This window comes from Xenopus laevis, chromosome 1S, assembly GCF_017654675.1.
Source record: "Xenopus laevis strain J_2021 chromosome 1S, Xenopus_laevis_v10.1, whole genome shotgun sequence".
NCBI classification, from domain to species: Eukaryota; Metazoa; Chordata; class Amphibia; order Anura; family Pipidae; genus Xenopus; species Xenopus laevis.
In genome coordinates, this window is record NC_054372.1 from 106,120,345 (window position 1) to 106,126,344 (window position 6,000).

Sequence of the window (6,000 nt, forward strand, 5' to 3'; positions counted from 1 at the left end):
TGTTTGGAGGAACCCTGGCAATCATATTTAGGGTTCTTTTTCTTGGTGCGTAACGATACATGGGTGATATGGTGCTGGGAAGTTGAAGCTTTGAGGCAATTTTCAGATATTTCACCAAAACCGACAATTTTGGGAAAGCCTTGCGACTCAGTAGTTTGGAGCAGAAAGGCATGGGTACCCATTTTAGATTCGGTAGAATGTGTACTTTCCAAAAATATATGGGTTTTGGGGGGTAAACATATATTTCTGTGTTTTTACCCCACAAAAATGCAGTCAATGTGTTGATCTTTCATTAGCTGAAGTTACCCACGGGACTGTTTGTATGCGCTAACTTCATTTTGGGGCCTCTAAATGCCAGATACTTTGGTAAACTTATGAACAATGACCACCAAAATGTTCAGAGGAACCCTGGCAATCATATTTAGGGTGCTTTTTCTTAGTACGTAATGATACATGGGCGATATGGTGCTGGGAAGTTGAAGGTTTGAGGCAATTTTCAGATATTTCACCAAAACCGACAATTTTGGGAAAGCCTTGCGACTCAGTAGTTTGGAGCAGAAAGGCATGGGTACCCATTTTAGATTCAGTAGAATGTGTACTTTCCAAAAATATATGGGTTTGGGGGGTAAACATATATTTCTGTGTTTTTACCCCACAAAAATGCAGTCAATGTGTTGATTTCTCAGTAGCTGAAGTAAAGTCCTGATCAATTTGGATGTGCTAACTTCATATTGGTGTCTCTAAATGCCAGATACTTTGGTAAACCTATGCATAATGGGTATCAAACTGTTCAGTGGACCCCTGGCAATCATATTTCAGGTGCTTTTTCTTGGTACCTAATATAGTTTGGGATATGCGGAGCAGCAAAATAAAACCTTTGAAATGATTTTTCAGAATTTTGAATTTTTTTTTGAAAAACCGCTATTTTCAGACAAGCTTTCATGTTTGGTAGTTGGGAGTAGAGAGACATAGTTACCCATTTTGTAATCGGCAGAATGTGTACTTTTCAAAAATGTATGGTTTTCTGGGGTAAACCTACGGTTTCAGGATTTTTTGCCTTGGAATCTAAAGCATGCCGTTTTCTGCCTTAGTGCTTTCAAAATTCGGTAATATACTGCCGGGAGTTTTTGCTGTACAGAAATCCTAAATCTCCCTAAAACTATACATATCTGGTATTGGCACGTTCGAGAGACATAAGGCTTTCCAAATCAGTTGGATTTTCATCCCTAAAATGAAATATTTTTCTGGTATAAATTGATATACGATGAAAAATGGTAATTTTTCATTTTTTTTTGGTATTTAGCACTATAAATTTTTTTGCACAGGTGGAAATACATGAAAACTCCGGCAGATTTAGAAAGCTCAGTTTCTACCGAAAAAAACAATGTATAGTTTTCCTAGGTAAACTATAGGTTTCCCCTCAGAAAATGCCCCTAAAGTGAGAGAGCACAAAATGTTTCAAAAACGGCTGGCATTTCGCGTAACCAAAATGTGAAATTCTGCTGGCACTTAAAGGGTTAATGGTTGCCCAAATATCAGCTTGTATGTAATCACCTTTATTCAAATACACAATACAACCTGGGGCTTTGACTTAGGGATAGTTGTGTGGCCAACCTTGATGTAGAGAACTATAAAGGACCTCTGTACAGTACCCTGCTTTGCAATTCAGTTTGAATTATCTCATTAGGATTCTCAACTGATTGATTTTAGGAATATACAGCCAGACTTAAAATTAGTAATGGGTGAATTAATTTGGCAGGTTCGAATTTGCGGCCAATTTCCATGCTGCCGACAATTCAGATGCCAGCATCGGATTTGTCGCCAGAGTGAAAATAATTTTAATGCTGCCATCAAAATTGTCGTTACGCAAGTTTTTTGCCGTTTTGAAAATTTCGCGAAATATTCCTTAGGATCTTTGTGTATTATCAATGGGTGAAAGTTAGTGTTCATTATTTGATAAATACACATCTAAAAATGTTCTTTTCTGTGGTAAACATTTTGATATATCTGCCCCTAAGGTTTAAAAAAAAATCTACCAAGTTAAACCTTTTATGTCTAAATAAAACATGCCTAATTTCTAGTTGATCTATTTCTAGTTGATCTAGAGGAAGGCAAACCCCTCTTCCGAAGCCTCATCAATATGCCTCAGAGGGGAAAAAAGTTCTTCCTGACTCCCAGATTCTACAAGTCCCTGAATCAACTTTGTTCTAATAGCTATTCTCAATAAGCCTGCATTGTAATGTATCCTCCAGTACAACCACGTCAGTTTAAGAATTTCACTACTTCACAGCTCTCACTGTACAAACCCTTTCTGAATATTAAGATGGAATGTCCTTTTTCCTAATTTTAATTAATGCCCTCATGTCTGCTTTTAAATAAACATTAGAGAGTTTAATATATGGCCCCTTTATATAAACTGTATATATATATATATATATATATATATATATATATATATATATATATAAAAAATTTTTATCATATCTCATCTTACGCACCTCTCCTCTAGAGTAAACAACCCTTGTCTAGTCTTTCTTCATAACTGAGACCTTCCATACCTTTTACCAGCTTAGTTGCCCTCTGGACCCTCTTTTATTAAATGATATTGAGTTTGAGCACTGGAGACCAACACTGGATGGCATATTCTAAATAAAGCCTTACCAGTACTTTTGCAAAGGGGAAGAATGAAGAATTCCTACAAATTGATCAATATTTTAATACAGCTCAAGACCTTGTTTTCCCTTGAGCTGCAGACTGTCATTGCTTGATACAGCTTGGTTTATTATCTATGAGGACCCCAAGGTTATTATCCATTATGTATATTTATAATGCAGTCCAAGGGTGTAAGTGACTTGCATATTTTTATATCCCAGGTGCATGACTTCACATTTATTGCCTTTAATTGCATCTACCACTTAGCTGCCCAAATTGCCAGTTTGTCAAGATCCTGCTGCAAGGATGCCGCATTATGGATGCAATTAATTGGGTTGCATAGTTTTGTGTCATCTGCAAAGACTGATGCATTATGTACAAATCCCTCCCTAAAGTCATTAATGAACACGTTAAATAAAAGTTGATCCAATACAGAACCATGTGGTACCCCACTAAGAAACCTACTCTCTTATACACATAGAATGTAGTCTATGTGTGTTTTATATGAACAAAGTGATATATACCAGACTTACTGTACTAGCCAATAAATTTAGCAGCCCTATAATAGTAATGATCCTTGCAGTGGATGTTACTGGGCCCCACAGCAAATTCATTGTAGGACCCCCAACATATCGAGAGGTTGTCCTTTCTTACAAATATATGTTGAAATTGCTCATTAATTAGGGCCTCATGGGCCCCCCTATAATCGGGGCCCCCCTGCAGTCGCAGGGTCTGCTTCCTCTTTAGTTACGCCCCTGGATCCTTGCCTTCACAATTGCCCACAACAACTACCCATCTTCAGATCTTGCTAGGCCATCTTTTGCAGGTCAGTGACAGTAGACATTCTCAGTGTGCTCTGGGCCACATCATAAATTATCATAACTTTAGAAGAAACCAAGGTTATGTCTGTTATTAACTTAAGGGCTATTATTTATTCGGATGCTAAGAAAACTGTTATCACTGAACTGTATGGTGCCATATATATGAATTTGTATTCATAGACAATACATTTTGATGGCTCATTGGTTAGAATTGCTGCCTTATGTGTGCAGTATGTTTGCATTTTCTTCCCTTGTTTGGGTGGGTTTGCTATAATTCTCCTGGCCCTGACTCCATACATTCATACAGGCTAAAAGGCAAATTCACTATGCGCCGAAGCGCCTAACACTAGCGTCAATTCCCTAGCATTGGGCATTTTCGTTACTTCGCAAATTCACTAGTGGACGCTGGCGTAACTTCACTAGTGTAACTTCGCACCCTTACGCCTGGCGAATTTGCGCAACGAACGTAACTACACAAATTCCCTAACGCACGCATTGTTCTGAACGCTACCTTTTATGCTAGACTTCCTTCGCCACTTCAGACCAGGCGAAGCGCAATAGAGTAGATAGGGATTGCTTCAAAAAAAGTTCAAATTTTTTCTAAGTCCCAAAAAACGCTTTCGTTTTTTCTATATTATGGGTGATAGCCTGAAAAAGATCGAAAAAATTTTTGGGGCTCCCCTTCTTCCCCCTACATTTCCTAACTCATGGCACCTTAACTATACAGTGGGCACATGTGTAGGGCAAAATAAAAATTTTATTTGATGTTTTGAAGGTTTCCCAGGCATTTGTAGTGCTGCTACATATTTCTCCATTGAAATTTGAATTTGGCGCCATATGCAAATTAACCATCGCTAGCGTAACTTCGCTTCGCTTAGCGAATCAACGCTAGTGCAACTTCGCAACCCTACGCTACCCCTGAGCGCAACTTCGGATTTTAGTGAATTTGTGGAGCGCTGGCGACACTATGCCTGGCGAAGTGCGGCGAAGTTACGCCTGGCGCAACTACGAATTTTAGTGAATGTCCCACTAAGTGTCTCTTGATGAAAGTGACCCTAGTGTGTTCGTGTGGGGGGATATAATAGGGAAGTCAGAATGTAAGTTCCAAATTTTTTATAAAAGCTTTGTGTAAACAAATTAGTACTACATAAAATCAAGGATACTAATAATGGAACTTAATAATAATAATTATAATAATCATCATAATGTCTTACTAAACACATCACTAACTTCTATTACAGAAAGTGTTTGGTTGCCAAGTATTGTGTTCTTTACTACTTGACAATCATGACACTCATGACTTAACCTAATGTCTAATTTGCTGTTACAGGGAGAGTCCTGGTCTGTGCTTTTTGTTCCTGATGTTAGTCTGATCATTGCCAAGCTTTTTCCCAATTTCAACCCTGTACCCATCTTGACTAGAATAATATTTTCGTAAGATAAAAAATCCACATAATAAACTGCAAAATGCAACATGTCAAAGTTTGACTGTTTCAAAAAAAAAACAAAAAAAAAAACTTTCTTATGATGATACAACTCGAGATCTGTACATAATGGGTATACTATAAATTGTGATACTATTTATAATGCAGTGATGATGTGCAAGAATGAAACTTGAATAGGGGTCTCCAATAAGTAAAGTTATTTGGGAAGAGGCCCAGATGCACTGCCCTGAGCCCTCAGCATAGGGAGTGGACTAACTGAAAAGTATTGTTGAGCTGGCACTCAAATAAGGCAATCTTCCACCAGGTTGTTGCAGCAAAGTAAAAAAGATTTATTTTGTCCACAGCCTTACATGTTGATGTACAAGACCTTTAAAACTACTTAAATACATACCAACACCAAGTAGATTTCTGAAGAGTCATTGAATGCTATAATGGAATTGGTCGAATATGAAGTAACTCAGCATATTAGATCTATTTTATTGCCTTTTTCAGAAAAGCATTTTGCTACAAGATATCCACATGATGTTCAAATTAAAAAAAATATTAGAAATACTCTCAATAAAAAGTTGTGGTTAACGGAAAAGAACCATGGTAAAAAAAACAAAAAAAAAACCTAGATACCATATAGCTAACTATAACAATTAAGGTATGGATACTTTTTTGTTTTGTGTGTGAAGTGTTTTTCCCCAATCCAGCAGTGGATGCTTTGGTTGGTATCAAGTCCATCTAACACTATCCAGATCTACTGGTAGGTTCACAGTGACGTATCTAAGCAAACCTGGCCGTCCTTCTTTCCCTCGCCCCCCAGCAGGAACAGTTAGTGACCTTCAACACAGGAAAATATTGCAGGTCAAATGTAGATAACCTACAATGTCACGTGTATGTGAAATGAGATCGGGACGGATCCTAATTTTTTTGGTCTTATGTATTTTCATGTTGTATGTGATTTTTTTTTTCTTTTTAGAGGATTAAAACCACACTTTGTACGAAGCAAGTTTGGTTCATTATCGATATGTGCATGGTGGCCCACTAATTGTAGCCAATACCTTACTTTTTGGTTTAAAAATTGAGCACGTTCATAG